The sequence below is a fragment of the Macaca nemestrina genome, chromosome 18 (genome assembly GCF_043159975.1).
Source record: "Macaca nemestrina isolate mMacNem1 chromosome 18, mMacNem.hap1, whole genome shotgun sequence".
Taxonomy (NCBI): Eukaryota; Metazoa; Chordata; class Mammalia; order Primates; family Cercopithecidae; genus Macaca; species Macaca nemestrina.
This window is the reverse complement of record NC_092142.1, coordinates 51181838-51195324: the sequence shown is the minus strand read 5'-3', so window position 1 is coordinate 51195324 and position 13487 is coordinate 51181838. Positions and strand designations below refer to the sequence as shown.

The following is a 13487-nucleotide window of genomic DNA, read 5'->3' as shown; positions in this document are numbered from 1 at the left end:
TTTTTTCACAGAGAGAGAATCTTTTTATGTTCTTTGGGAACTTTCTTGGCAGAAGTTTGAAAAGTTCCAACTGGGAACTTCTCTGCCTTAAACACGAATCACTGGCCTGGTGAGCCAGGTAAGATATTGATAGCACAAATTCCCATGCAAATGTGAAGGGGAAATGCATGCATATTAGCATCCCTCCATGGTTATTCTGAAAAAAAAGAGAGAATGACTCACTGAAGTAGAGAAAAGTGACCAGAGAGCAAAAAAGAGCTAAGTGGGTTATGTTTTGGTTAGAAACTGGTTGGTATTAAATATGAGAAATATAAGAATATAGAATTTTTTAAAAAGAATTCTTGTGACGTCTTTATGGTTTTCTTCATTCTCCTAAGAGTGTGTACTAATAATATAAATTATTTTCAGACTTTTTGAGTATTGCTATTTTATTGAATATATTTTGTTATCCTGTGGGGCCTGTTTTACGTGGCTTGCCTATTGTGATTCATCACTGATGTGATGGGAGGATCACCTAGGCTGGCTCTGGATGTCCTAGTAATCAGAGAAGGCTTCCTGGAAGAAGAGTATTTTACCCAAGCCTTGAAGGATGGGTGGACTATGAACTAATAGAGATGACAGACAGAGCTTCCAGATGGAACCAATGATTAAAGTGACCAAAATGGTAAAGATTAGGGAGCAGGGAAGAGCTCAGTGTGGCTGGAATCTTTTGCCTGGAATGTGTCCTTTACACCCGACCATCATGCTAACACTCTCACATACACACTGCAACACCTTCACCTGGTGAACCTCACTCATCCTCGAAGTGTCAGTTTAGGCTCCACTCCCTCCAGGAAGCTTTCCCTGATTTCTCTCCACACAGTGCTATGTGAAGGGCTCATGATGTAAACTCAGGCGGACCCAGGGCTTCTATTATCAGAGCACTCATCACCCAATAATGCCAGTGCCCATTGCCTCTCATTTCCAGGAGGACAGACAACTCTTGTTTATCCTTATATTTCCCCCAGCATCTATCACAGTACCAGGCATATCATAAATCCTTAATAATTGTGTGTGTGTGTGTGTGTGTGTGTGTGTGTAAGACAGAGAGAGAGAGAGAGAGAGAGAGAGAGAGAGAGAGAAGAATGGGGTAGAGAATACTTCTGAAACAAATCCTGAGAGACACAGCATGGAAGACACTGGTCTTCTTACCTGCCAGGTGAGTCAACTGTTCAGTCATAAGCTCCCATTGTTAGAGGGAGTCTTTAGAAATATCTAAATCATCCCCTCCTTGTAGCAGACATTAGAGAATTGAGGATAGAGGTAATGAGAAGGAAGGTATTTAAGAAAAGCACACAATTTGTTCCAGTTGGATCACTCTTTTGGTTACCCCTCTGGTGCATTTTCCCCTGTCCCACGTGGTTACTTTGCAAATAAAAAAATGTAGCATTATTTTTATTTGAGAACCAGAAGTTTGCAATCCAAGATGCAAAAAAACTGAAGGAAAAAACCATGGCTAAAATGTCATGCCCTGAAGCATAGCTAAGTCTCACAGAAGTGACAGAATTCATTTGCTTGGAAATATTAAATATAGAATCCAGTCAGCAAACGCCCCTCGCTCCTTGCTCCACAGTCTATTGTCACTGTTGTCAATCACAGCTGCTCCATCCCTCGCCCACTCACATTTATATTGAGTGCACCTGTATGACTTTAAGGTACAAGAAGCCATAATAATAAGGGATTTGGAGTAAAGTTTTTCCCACATTGAATACATAAACCCAGTAAAATATTGGTTTAAAATAAGAGATTGATGGGTGATGAATACATTAATCATATTGGTGAATATATCAATCAGCTCTACAAAAAGATGTGTTCTTTTAATTTTCTTGTGAGTTATAAGAGCAAACAGATAATATGAACTTCTGACTTCACGGGATCTTCCATATCTATTCATCCAACACTAATTTAACATGATAGTTCCTTGGGGTGTGGCAGTAAACAACAGACATGGCCATTTACTCTAGGACATCACCGTGTGATGGGTGGATGTATGGTGAACATATAATCACAAATGTAACTATTTGTTCCTGAAGGTGCTGGAAGGAAACATGCAGACATCCCAAGGATCCATGATGGGAGAATCCATTCAGGCAAGGGCACCCTCCTAAGGAAATTACTCTTAGGACAGTACATTTATTAGGGTTCACTAGAGAAACAGAACCAGTAAGATGAGATAGATAGATAGATAGATAGATAGATAGATAGATAGATAGATAGATAGATAGATAGATAGGTAGATAGATAAATAGAGCTAGGTAACAGATATTTTAAGGAATTGGCTTACACAATTGTGGAGGCTTGGTAAGTTCAAACTCTGCAAATCTGTGTTAGTTTGCTAGGGTTGCCATAACAAAATACGACAGTCTGGGTACCTTAAACAACAGAAATTTAGAAATTTTATTTTCTCACATTTGTAGGGGCTAGAAGTCCAAGATCAAGCTGTCAGCAGGTTTTTTTTTGTTGTTGTTGTTGTTTGTTTTTTTATTTTTTCCTGAGGACTCTCTCTTTGGTTTGCAGATATCCGTCTTCTCAGTCTGTACTCTCATGGGCTTTTCTGTGTGTGTGTGTGTATGTGTGTGTGTTGCACGCACACATGCACATGCATCCCTGGGCATCTCTTTGTATGTCCAAATTTCCTCTTCTTGGATGAGCAGCAGTAAGATTGAGTAAGGAACCATTCCAGTGGCTTCATTTTAACTTAATCACCTTTTAAAGACCTTCTTTTCAAATACAGTTTCATTCTAAACTACTGGAGTTTAGGGCTTCAGCGTACAAACTTTGGGGGGAACACAATGAAGCCCATAACAGATAGGACCTGATGAGTAAGTAGGGTTTGCACTGGTGTGTTCTGACAGTGAGACTCATCACAGGCACATTCTCTGTGGGCACTCGGGATGCATTCTGTCTGGTCAAAGTGGAGCATTCACTGTGGTGATGAGCTCCTGGTGAATCTATCCAAGGTACGAAGAAGATGGGGAAAGAAGGTCCCTTTTTACCAGAGAGAAAAAAAATCTTAAAATGCCCTCCAGCCTCTTGCTAGTGCAAACCTGTTGAAGTTATTTTAACCCGCATAATTCCAAAATGAGCTTAGGAGGTAAGGATCAGTATTGCCCCTGCCTCGGCAACGAGGCAAGTAACATCCAAGATCATATAGCTAATCAGGTGGGGAGCCAGGATTTCTAACCACTACACAAGAAGTCTTGTCTCCAGGCCAGAGCTCAAGATCATGAGCAGAGTATGAGCAAGGAAGGGTGTGTGGTGAGAGATGAAGCTGGATAGGGGCCTTATAGGATTCTAGAAGGAAAATGGGCTCTACCTTGAGATCAGTGGGGAGCCTCTGAGAGATTTAAGAGTGAGAACGATAGGATTAGAAGAGTCCTCTGGCTGCTATTTGAAGAACAGATTATTTAAGGACAAGAATGCAAAGCAGGAGACCAAGGAGGAGGTTTCCACCGTTTACTAATGAGAGAGGACATTGACTTGGACTATAGGAATAAGTAAAAATTCCAGATCTATTTTGAAGATGGAAGAAACAAGACCTCATAATTAATTAGATATTGAGAGATAAATCTTTAAAGAGCTATGATGACATGATTAATTGCATATAATATTCAATTATATATTATCAAGCAAAATACTTTCAAATTAGAAAATGTCATGATGATGACAAATAATTTAAGATAGGCTGAATATATTTCCTTTGGTCTAAATAAAATGCCCTGCTGTCAGTTTGTCTCCTTTGCCTCCACTCCCCATCCCCCATCAAGGAAAATGTTAGAGAAAGAAAATGTGCTACACAAAAGTCAGATTACAGCAAAGTCTAGGGTAATTGGCTCATACTCCAGTTCAGTTCCCATAGTTTCTGTGCATGTACCTTTTTTTAAACATCTACAGTATGTGGAGATATAAAATGAGTCCATTTACAGTGACACATTTAGCTCTAAGATGTGTTATCCTAGCCAATATGTTCATAGATGAACTGCCTTTTTGTAAAGTGTGTTTTCTTTATTACTGTGAAAAAGAGGTTTGGGGCCCATCATGAGGAACTGGGATACAGTGAGATTCATCCTGGGCACATGCTCTGTGGGCAGGGAGGATGCATTCTGTCCAGTCAAAGTGCAGCACTCCCTGTGGTGGTGAGCTCCTGGGTCCAGTTCCAGACTGCTTTGCAGCCAAGCTTCTTCTTTGGCAGGGTTTGCCAGTGCTTTGTCATGGGGAAAGGAGGGTGGGATGTGAGCTCTGCATTGGGTCCTAGGTGAGAACTGTGCCATTAGTGAAAAAGATCTGTGCTGAAGAACATTAACTGGAGTGAGAAGCAACTGATTAAAATAAAAGATTGAAGAGCCAACGGAATAGAGGCTCCCTGCTCCTCCCCACTACACTGCATGAATAACCTGGCCCTGAGGACATGCCTACAGGACTGGGCACCACTGGTCCTTCAGGCAGACCTAACTGCATGCCCATTCCTGCCTGCATCCTTACCAAATGGCATTTCCCACAGCAGAGTCAAAACCATTCCAACCCTGTGAGGACAAGCTCAAGTGTCACTGCCTCCAGGAAGTCTTCACAGTACCTCTTTCCTGGCTCGTCTGTCCTGAATTCCTCTAGCCTGCTGCTTCCTCCAGCCCGGCATCATGGGTGGTGCTCTGGGATCGCTGTAGGTAGCACATGAACAAGGGATTAAACAATGTCTTACAGTGAGGGAGTCACTGCCTTTCAATTCTCTTTCAATTCTTACCTTTAAAGCGAGGGAAAGAGTTCAAGTTTGGTGCTAATATATCTGTACTAACTCTCTGATACTTGCTAGCCATTTTTTCTTAATAAAGAGAGAGCAGGCCTTGGGCTTAGAAGCTTGGCAGCAGTAACTATCCGGAATTTAATAAGATTGTTTTATTTTTCAGATACTTTCTATTTACGGCAGAGATACCAGTGTTCCACTTATGTTTGCGACACAGATCTTCCTTTAAAAATAAATGTACTTAAGTAAAAAGGGGAGTTAAAGGGAAATGTTAAGTGATACGAGCTGAGTTAGGAAAATATAGCAAACACAGTGAATGACAAAAGTTTAATCGACACAGATCTAGATAGCTCTCATACCCTGATTCACAGATAGGCAGGTCTCCACATTCATAGACAACCGAGTCCCGAAAGGTTGTGAGAGAAATACGTGCAATAGGCAGACTTATTATGAAAGCTAACAAAATTACATTTCCAGAGTCCAGCGTCTATTCTTTCATTGTCTTCCTTTACATTTGAACTCCTAGTCAAATGTGGTCCAAAGAACATTCAACTGAGGAGGGAGACTTGCTAATTTTCCCTCACCGAGTGACACCCATGCTTGAACTTCATGAAATTTAAGAGAACTATTATTATACAGTGATATAATTATTTCATGTACTATCTTTTTCTTCTTCTTTATTTTTATTTTTTAAACGCAAAAAACAATAAAATGGCCATCAATCGCAAGAACACTACTCTAAAAAGATAATAGTGAAGCGGAACCTGAACTGTTGGTTGCCTGGCAGTGCCATATTGATGGCTTACAAGGGTCAGATACAGAAATATCAATCACAGGTGGTGTAGAGGTGTCTGTGTACAGAGCACAACATTGTATATTAAAAGGATGTTGAGCCTTTATAATTATTGATATGGTTTTATACAGTGTAATATGCCCATGATAAATAGGAGCTCATACTTGATCTTAATGAAGTGCTATTTTATATTACTTATTAATTTGTGTTTTTTCCCCAAAAAAGTTTTAACCTTCTGAGACTTGGAGACTAATCTAAATACTTTTTCCCCCAGCCCCTCTTTGCAGGATGCAGGAGGATGTGTGTGTTCGTAACCTTTATAGCAAATCTCCTCTTTTGGATGGAGTATTGCAATTTTCTTTTTTTTTTAATTTATTTTTTATTATTATTATACTTTAAGTTCTAGGGTACATGTGCATAACGTGCAGGTTTGTTACATATGTATACTTGCGCCATGTTGGTGTGCTGCACCCATCAACTCGTCAGCACCCATCAACTCGTCATCAGGTATAACTCCCAATGCAATCCCTCCCCCCTTCCCCCTCCCCATGATAGGCCCCGGTGTGTGATGTTCCCCTTCCCGAGTCCAAGTGATCTCATTGTTCAGTTCCCACCTATGAGTGAGAACATGCGGTGTTTGGTTTTCTGTTCTTGTGATAGTTTGCTAAGAATGATGGTTTCCAGCTGCATCCATGTCCCTACAAAGGACAGCAATTTTCTTTTAGAGGATCACACTTAGTCCAGTTCAATGTAGTTTAGAAGGGGCTGACTTCATCTCTGGTTCCACGGGTGGACGCTTGATCCACTCTGGTTAAGCAAAATACTGCATCAGTGCAACTCATTCACAAATGGGTACATGATCCAAGCTGGACTAGTAAGAGCCCTACCTAGAGTTTTGCTTGAATTGTTAGGATAAAGGAATTTTCTTTCCTGAAGCACCAGGGTTATTTTCTAGAAAAATCATGACCAAGAGTGAAGCCAATGCATAGAAAAGCAGAGTCATGAGTAATAAAGAAAGCCTGGATGATCCTGTTTGTGCTCTAGTTCAAGCCATTTCTGGAAGTATTACTCTAGAACTTTTCAGTCATATAAACCAACAAATTCCCCCTCCACCTCTTGAGGTGTAAGCTAGTTTCGACTGGGTTTTTGCATTTTGCTCTGGAAGAGTCCTCACTAATACATCTCTTCTTCCCACAAGTACAGTGCCAGGCATGTGATGTGTATTTGGTAAATACGTGTTAATTTGAGTGCTGCAAGATCCCCTATACTTAGAAAACAGGATAGTGTAATCTTTTTTTTTTTCTTTAATATACTTTAAGTTCTGGGATACATGTGCAGAACCTGCAGGTTTGTTACACAGGTATACACGTGCCATGGTGGTTTGCTGCACCTATCGACCCGTCATCTACATTAGGTATTTCTTCTAATGCTATCCTTCTCCCATCCCCCAATCCCCTGACAGGCCCTGTGTTGTGATATTCCCCTCTTTGTGTCCATGTGCTCTCATTGTTCAACTCTCACTTATGAGTGAGAATGTGCAGTGTTTGATTTTCTGTTCTTGTGTTAGTTTGCTGAAAATGATGGTTTCCAGCTTCATCCATGTCCCTGCAAAGGACACGAATTCACAGGATGGTATAATCTAAACGTCACTTGAATGTGAGTGCAAAGATTTAAATCATTGTCTCATTCAGCACATGTTTATCAAGTATTTCCTTAGTGCCAGGCACTGTTCTAGCTTCTGGGAACATTGTAGTGAGCAAATAAAGCCCAATTTTAATGGAAAGAATATTCAACTAGAAGAATATATAATATGTCAGGTGGTGATATGTTATATGCAGCTATGAACAAAGACTTGCTATCAGGTAGGTGTGAGACCTTGAGAAAGCCACTTTATCATTCCAAGTTTCAGTTTTCTCATGTATAAAGAGTTGGAGTTGCAATTCTCTCTCTCTCTCTTTTTCCCCAGGAACACAACCACCACCCACACGAACAATATTTCCATTTCTTAACACACTTTTATAAACCTTAATCCTGAAGCACACCTGAAAATATATTTGTTGGTAGCTGATATTTCCAGGAAATTTTATTTTTTCCTGTGTTTATTGGTAAATTTCTCTTTGTACAATTTTGAGATCTATGAATCCGTTCTTGTTCAAGTTTCCCAGAAATGAACCGGATTCCCATGGGGATTTGGGGCTGCCTCAACTAGCTGAATTCCCTTGAGGTCTTCACCTGAGAGTGCTGTCTGAGTCTACCTGTTCTGTCTGCAAGCTTTTCCTGAAATCAATGATAGTCGGTCGCTCAGTCACCTTTCATTTGGGGAAAAGCTTCTGTTATCTCTGAACCTTGGCTAAGTTGAGACATCTTTTTCCCCCCACACAGCTCCTCAGTTAATCACTTTACTTATCACAATCTCTAGTCTTGCCTGCCTCTTCCTGTAAGTTTTCAGAGTCCTCAGAACTTCTCTCCCAGCAGAAATGGTCTCAGTAGCACTACTGCTGCTGCCTTTTAAAGTGATACCATAAATAAAATTTGGCTCTGAAGAGTGAATCACATCCTGTGCTTCTCAAGTGATATTTGTAGACCTTATTTCTATATTTGTATATTTATTTGTAAAAATATTTATTAAGCATATACTATGTGCCTGTGGATGCTGCATTGCTGTGTTTTCCCCAAACCCCTTGTTCTTCTCTCCAGTAGGAGTAGGAGAGAATTAAATTTGCTTTTGGGCACCCACCTCCTTTTCTCATCACACTTACTGTTCTCTCCATTTTGCAGATTACATGCACACTTAGCCCACCACTCCTTATTCCTATATCTCATCACAGCTAGAGGTCCAGTGCCTCCTTTCCAGACAATTCCCAGGATGTCTTCCAGGCCACTAAGACCTCAGGCTCCTGGAAAAACATATCCTTTAGTTTTTTCTAAAAGCCTTTTGGAAGACGACTGTGAGCCCTTTGGGAGGGACTCCTCAAGAGGTGATTTTGATCTTGGGCATATGGTACACCCTTCATAAACCCTTCCTGGGCATTCTGCTCATAGTATTAGCTTATTTCAGGCTGAAAGCCCTTGAATGGTGTGCTGAAGGGATTCCTCCTCCACTTATCCCCCACCTGCCATGACATTGGTAGACTGTAGTTTGGGAATCTCCAGCAGTGACAGCATAGTTTGTCTAATCCTAGGTAGCCCTATTTTAGTTCCATCCTGCTGATTAAGTCACATGGCCTCCACCATGTTTGTTTGCAAAATGCATGTCAGAATCACTGCTCTGGTTCCATGACCATGCTATTTTGTGCCATTTCTCCTAAGGAGGGGGACTGCATCTGATTTCTCTTATTCTTCCCAGCATCTTCTCACTGCTTTGCATGCAGAGAGTGCCCAGTGAATGTTTTCACAATTGGATTTTGAATCAGTTACTTGGATAGCTGTTGATAATATCCCAGCTTCTTGATAAAGTAAAACCTTATGTTAGTCATTGAATTTCTATCAAAGGCATTGCAAACTGATTATTGATTTTCTTTTATAAAAAAGAGAAATAAATCTACCATTTGATACTTACTCTGGCACTAAAATGTGAGCTAGGGCAGTCAGCTATAACTCAAAAGTCACATGAAGCACTTATTAAATTAAAAACAAAAATAAGAGAATAAACATCAGATCGGGATTTCGTTAACTTTAAACAATAGCTAACTGCACGATCTTGAAAGTCTGGAGCTCTCTCCATAATTTGGGGGATGTTTTGTTTGTTTGTTTGAGATGGAATTTCACTTTGCCATCCATGCTGGAGTGCAGTGGCATGATCCTGGCTCACTGCAACCTCCACTTCTTGGGTTCGAGCAATTCTCCTGCCCCAGCCTCCCTAGTAGGTGGGACTACAGGCACCCATCACCATGCCCAGCTAATCTTTGTATTTTAGTAGAGACAGGGGTTTTACCATGTTAGCCAGGCTGGTTTGAACTCCTGACCTCAAGAAATTCACCCGCTTCGGCCTCCCAAAGTGCTGGGATTACAGGCACGAGTCACCACCCATAGCCAATTTTTGGGGGTTAACTCCTTATGTTTTTTCCTCTTTCTCCATTGCTCATTCACATAGGCTACCTTAGAGCTGTCCCACTCTATGTCAATGTCAGCATGAAGCTCAGTTTCTTCAGTGTTTCCACCAAAATTCATGTACACGCAGGCATTTTGTGAATTTTGTAACATGAAAGAACTGGGATAGTGTGAGAGAGAGTGCATGGAGAGCATACATTTGTCTATCTTGCTGGATATGCCCATCCTCTTTCCTTTTATTTTCTTCCTCCCTCCTTCAGTGGAGAAACCACTTAATTCTCCCCCATGTTTCACAACCAACTCTTCCACCTATATGTGTGCCCTCTTCAATCCAAATCATTTTTCTGAGAGTCCACTTCCTAAGAGTACTGGTACAATAAAAATGTTCTCATCTTATGATGCAGAAAATGGGTTTCCCATATTTAATATGGGCTTCAAGTGGAGTTGTTGCCATCTGAAACTTCACTTCTCCAAAGGACAATACACTAGAAATGGGGTGAAACTTGCAGATGGAGTGAAACACTAAAACACCAAAAAGTTGGAGGAACTGATCTTCAGCACCCAAGCTCCAAAAGAAAGCTACTCAACAGCTGCTTCCCTTGACTTCTGCTTCCACTGGGCAGGACCTGAGAGACCTCTGGAGACTTACAGCATGAAATCTAAAGAGCCACATGTCAAGAGTTAAGTGCCTGGCCTGGGGCAAGTGCCTTATGATGGGGATATCTCTTTACATCCTACCTGTGCTTTGAGAAAGAAGTCAGAAGCTTTCCATGAAAGGTTATATAATGAGTCTCTATCAATGGCCCTATGGAATAGGCTGTATTAAAACAAATGCAGTAACTGGAGGCCCTATCTTTACCCACCAGAAAGGTCTTTTCCCTCCCAAATGGTAGTGTCCCAATGCAGAAGGCTAACTGCCTGAAGTTTATTGCATGCAAGTGTAGCAATTTCTAGTTTCCACAGGATGAAAATTAGATGAAGGATACTCGATAAATGCTTGTAAATTATGATGCTCTGGCAGCAGTAGTGCATATCCATGCTTGATCCCAGCATGGTGCTGACTCGTGCTTTTCCAGTGGAAACCCAGCTACTCTGCCAACACTCCTTGCTGTGCAGCCTTCAATGAGGGCTTCCTCTTAGCTGCAATGCAGCCTTGCAGTGGCTTGCTAGAAGTGTAGAGTGAGGCAGGCAAATAAATAGTGGATAATCATCAACTTGGCCAAAGGAGTATTGGGTAAATGTGTTAATTGGATTCTAGATGAAACCAAAAAATATATTAGATCATGGAACTTCCAGAGCTATGGTCTCTAGACCAGGGATCAACAAGCAATGCGACCTGTGGGCCAAATCTGGGCAGGGCCTGTTTTTGTACAGCCTGTAACCTAAGAATTATTTTTACATTTTTAAACAAACAAAGAATATGTGGTAAAATATGTAAAGCCTAAAATATTTACTAACTGGCCCTTTACATGAAAAGTTTGCCAATTCCTGCTCTAGGTCAATAATATTCAATTTTGGCTACACTAAGATCACCGAGGGAATCTTTAAAAACAAAACAGCACAGATAAATAACTCTGCCTTTGAATAGGGGAGAACATACTTTTCTTCTGTCTATATGCACACTTGACACAGAATACCTCTGTGCCCAAACGTGTAGGGTCCACACCAATACTCTATGGATACCAACTGGGTTTTTTATGATTCAATTCAATTCTGACACTTACCAGGCTTACCAGCAGACCCCACAGGTTAAGGGCTCAATCCCACAAGACTGCTCCCACTTCAAATGTTGATGGAAAGTCCAGGTTGTCATGTGTGTTTCTTACCAATGGCTGTAAATCAGAGGTTCATACCATTCCCTCCTCGGGTTTGACCATTTGCTAGAATGGCTCGCAGAACTCATTTGCTACATTATTGCTTTAATATAAAGGATGCAACTTAGAAACAGCCAGAAGGAAGAGATAAGTAGGGCAAGGTATGGAAAAGTGGTGTGGAACTTTCACACCCTCTCTGGGCATGACCTCTATGTGGTCAGCAACCTGGAAGCTCTCTGAAGTTCTTCTGTTAAGTTTTTTGTTGTTGTTGTTTTGTTTTGTTGTTGTTGTTTTTTGTGGAGGCTTCATTACGTAGACATGATTGATGAAATCATTGCCCGTTGCAAATTAAGTCAATCTCCAGCCACTTTCCCTTCCCCGGAGGTCAGGTAGGTGGGTGGTGAAAGTTCTAACCCTCTAATCACATGGTTGGCTCCCCTGGCAACCAGCTCCCCCGATCCTTAGAGGTTTTCCAAAAGTCACCTCTTTAGCATAAACTCACCACTTAGGAAATTCCAAGGGCTTTAGGAGCTCTGTGCCAGGAATAGAGACCAAGAGCAAATATATATTTATTATAAATCACAATATCACAGCTCTAAACTAACCTACTGAATTAGCCTTTCCAAAATGTCATTTGCATTTTTGTAAACCTCCTCTCCAGGTAATTATGATATTTACCTGTGTTGAGACTGATGTATATGTTTTATTTTTTTAAAAAATCCTCATTACAGACCTTTGCACTGTTCCCCATTTAGTGGAGTGTCAGATCTACAGTGGATTAATTACAGCTTGTTTCAGTAGAAGGGATGTTTGAGGCAGGACTGATTAAGAGAAAGGCTCCAAGAAAGCTTTTACCTTGCCCAGGGAAAATCTGAAGAGTTACAACAAAGCTGACATTTATTGAGCACTACTGTATTTGCTAAACACTTTATGTACATTTTCACATTGATTCTTGCAGCAACTCTATAAAATAAATTATCACAAGGTAAATGAGGCATAAGAAGGTTAAGTAATCCATCCAAGATCTCCTAGTTATTAAGTGGCAGATCCAGGATTTGAACCTGGGCATGCTGTACTGCCAGGCTGTCACTGAGAGGAACCTCCAATACCTGGAGATCTGATAGACCATCTTGGGAGTCACGGGCCACAAAGCATGAAATTCATTGGCTGATACTCTTGCTCTTACACAGAGCCTCAGATACTGGAGATCTGGGGCCTCCTTTCTTGGAGAGGATCAGCAGGGCAGGGGGCATCTGGATCTTAGCCCCTCACTCACCTGCAATATTTCTCTGGTTTTGTAGGCTCCCATCCTTTCCAGGCCTAAAATGCCACACACAGAACTCTACCCCTTTAGACCTCAGGACATTGTAGAAAGCACGCACCTACTCACTGCAGTGAAGGTTAGGCAAACATAAAATATAACCCCAATGGTGCCCTCTGGAGTTGTCCAGTGCAGAGGCTCTGATATTGCTTAATTCTATGGAGGAAACTGAGCTTTAGTGAGATTCATGAACTTGCTCAAAGCTGCAAGGATTCTAAAGGGTAATGACTGTGTAAGGCCCATCCTCCTTCTGTGATGTCACCACTGCCCTGACTGCTGCCGGTTCATGGACTCATCTGATTCCGAAGGGTCTCTTTTCCCTTCTCCATTTCATTGGAAAGTCGCTGGGGGTTTTCCCAATAAAGGAACTGTCCGGTGATTCCGGTAGCCTCCTCATGAGGTTTGGGTAAGAGCTGTCCTTTCTTCCATCTCTCAGTGGCCTGGTTCCTGTTGAAGATTTTTCCCCTTCAAGGAGGCCCAACTACAGCCACATTGTCAATTGCTCACCGGTTACCATGGAAACAGGTCTCAAGAGGGACTGCTTTTCTCCCTCCCTGAATGAGGCATATAGGGCTTTGTGAGGGGCAGCGCTTCCCCTTTCGTGGCCAGGAGAAGAACTGGTCTTGGGTGATGAGGTTTATACTATTTTACCTAGGGACTCCCCACTCTTTGTCAGCATGACATTGCCAATTTCTCATTCTGGAGAACAACTGTTCTTACTTGGAGACCACA

At 41.4% G+C, this 13487-nt stretch overlaps 1 long non-coding RNA gene across 3 annotated transcripts; it reads right to left on the bottom strand.

The window, feature by feature from the left end:
• Positions 1 to 4009: 4009 nt before the first annotated feature.
• On the bottom strand, positions 4010 to 13226 carry LOC105492273 (uncharacterized). 3 transcript variants are annotated; one of them, XR_011616450.1, is made up of 3 exons: positions 12711 to 13226; positions 4613 to 4694; positions 4010 to 4301 (listed from the first exon to the last, which is right to left on the bottom strand). It is a non-coding gene; the product is annotated as an uncharacterized lncRNA (long non-coding RNA). The 3 variants fall into 3 exon arrangements; XR_011616451.1 differs by having other exon boundaries at positions 4012 to 4243; positions 12711 to 13218; XR_011616449.1 differs by having other exon boundaries at positions 4013 to 4290; positions 12711 to 13219.
• Between the last annotated feature and the right edge of the window lie 261 nt (positions 13227 to 13487).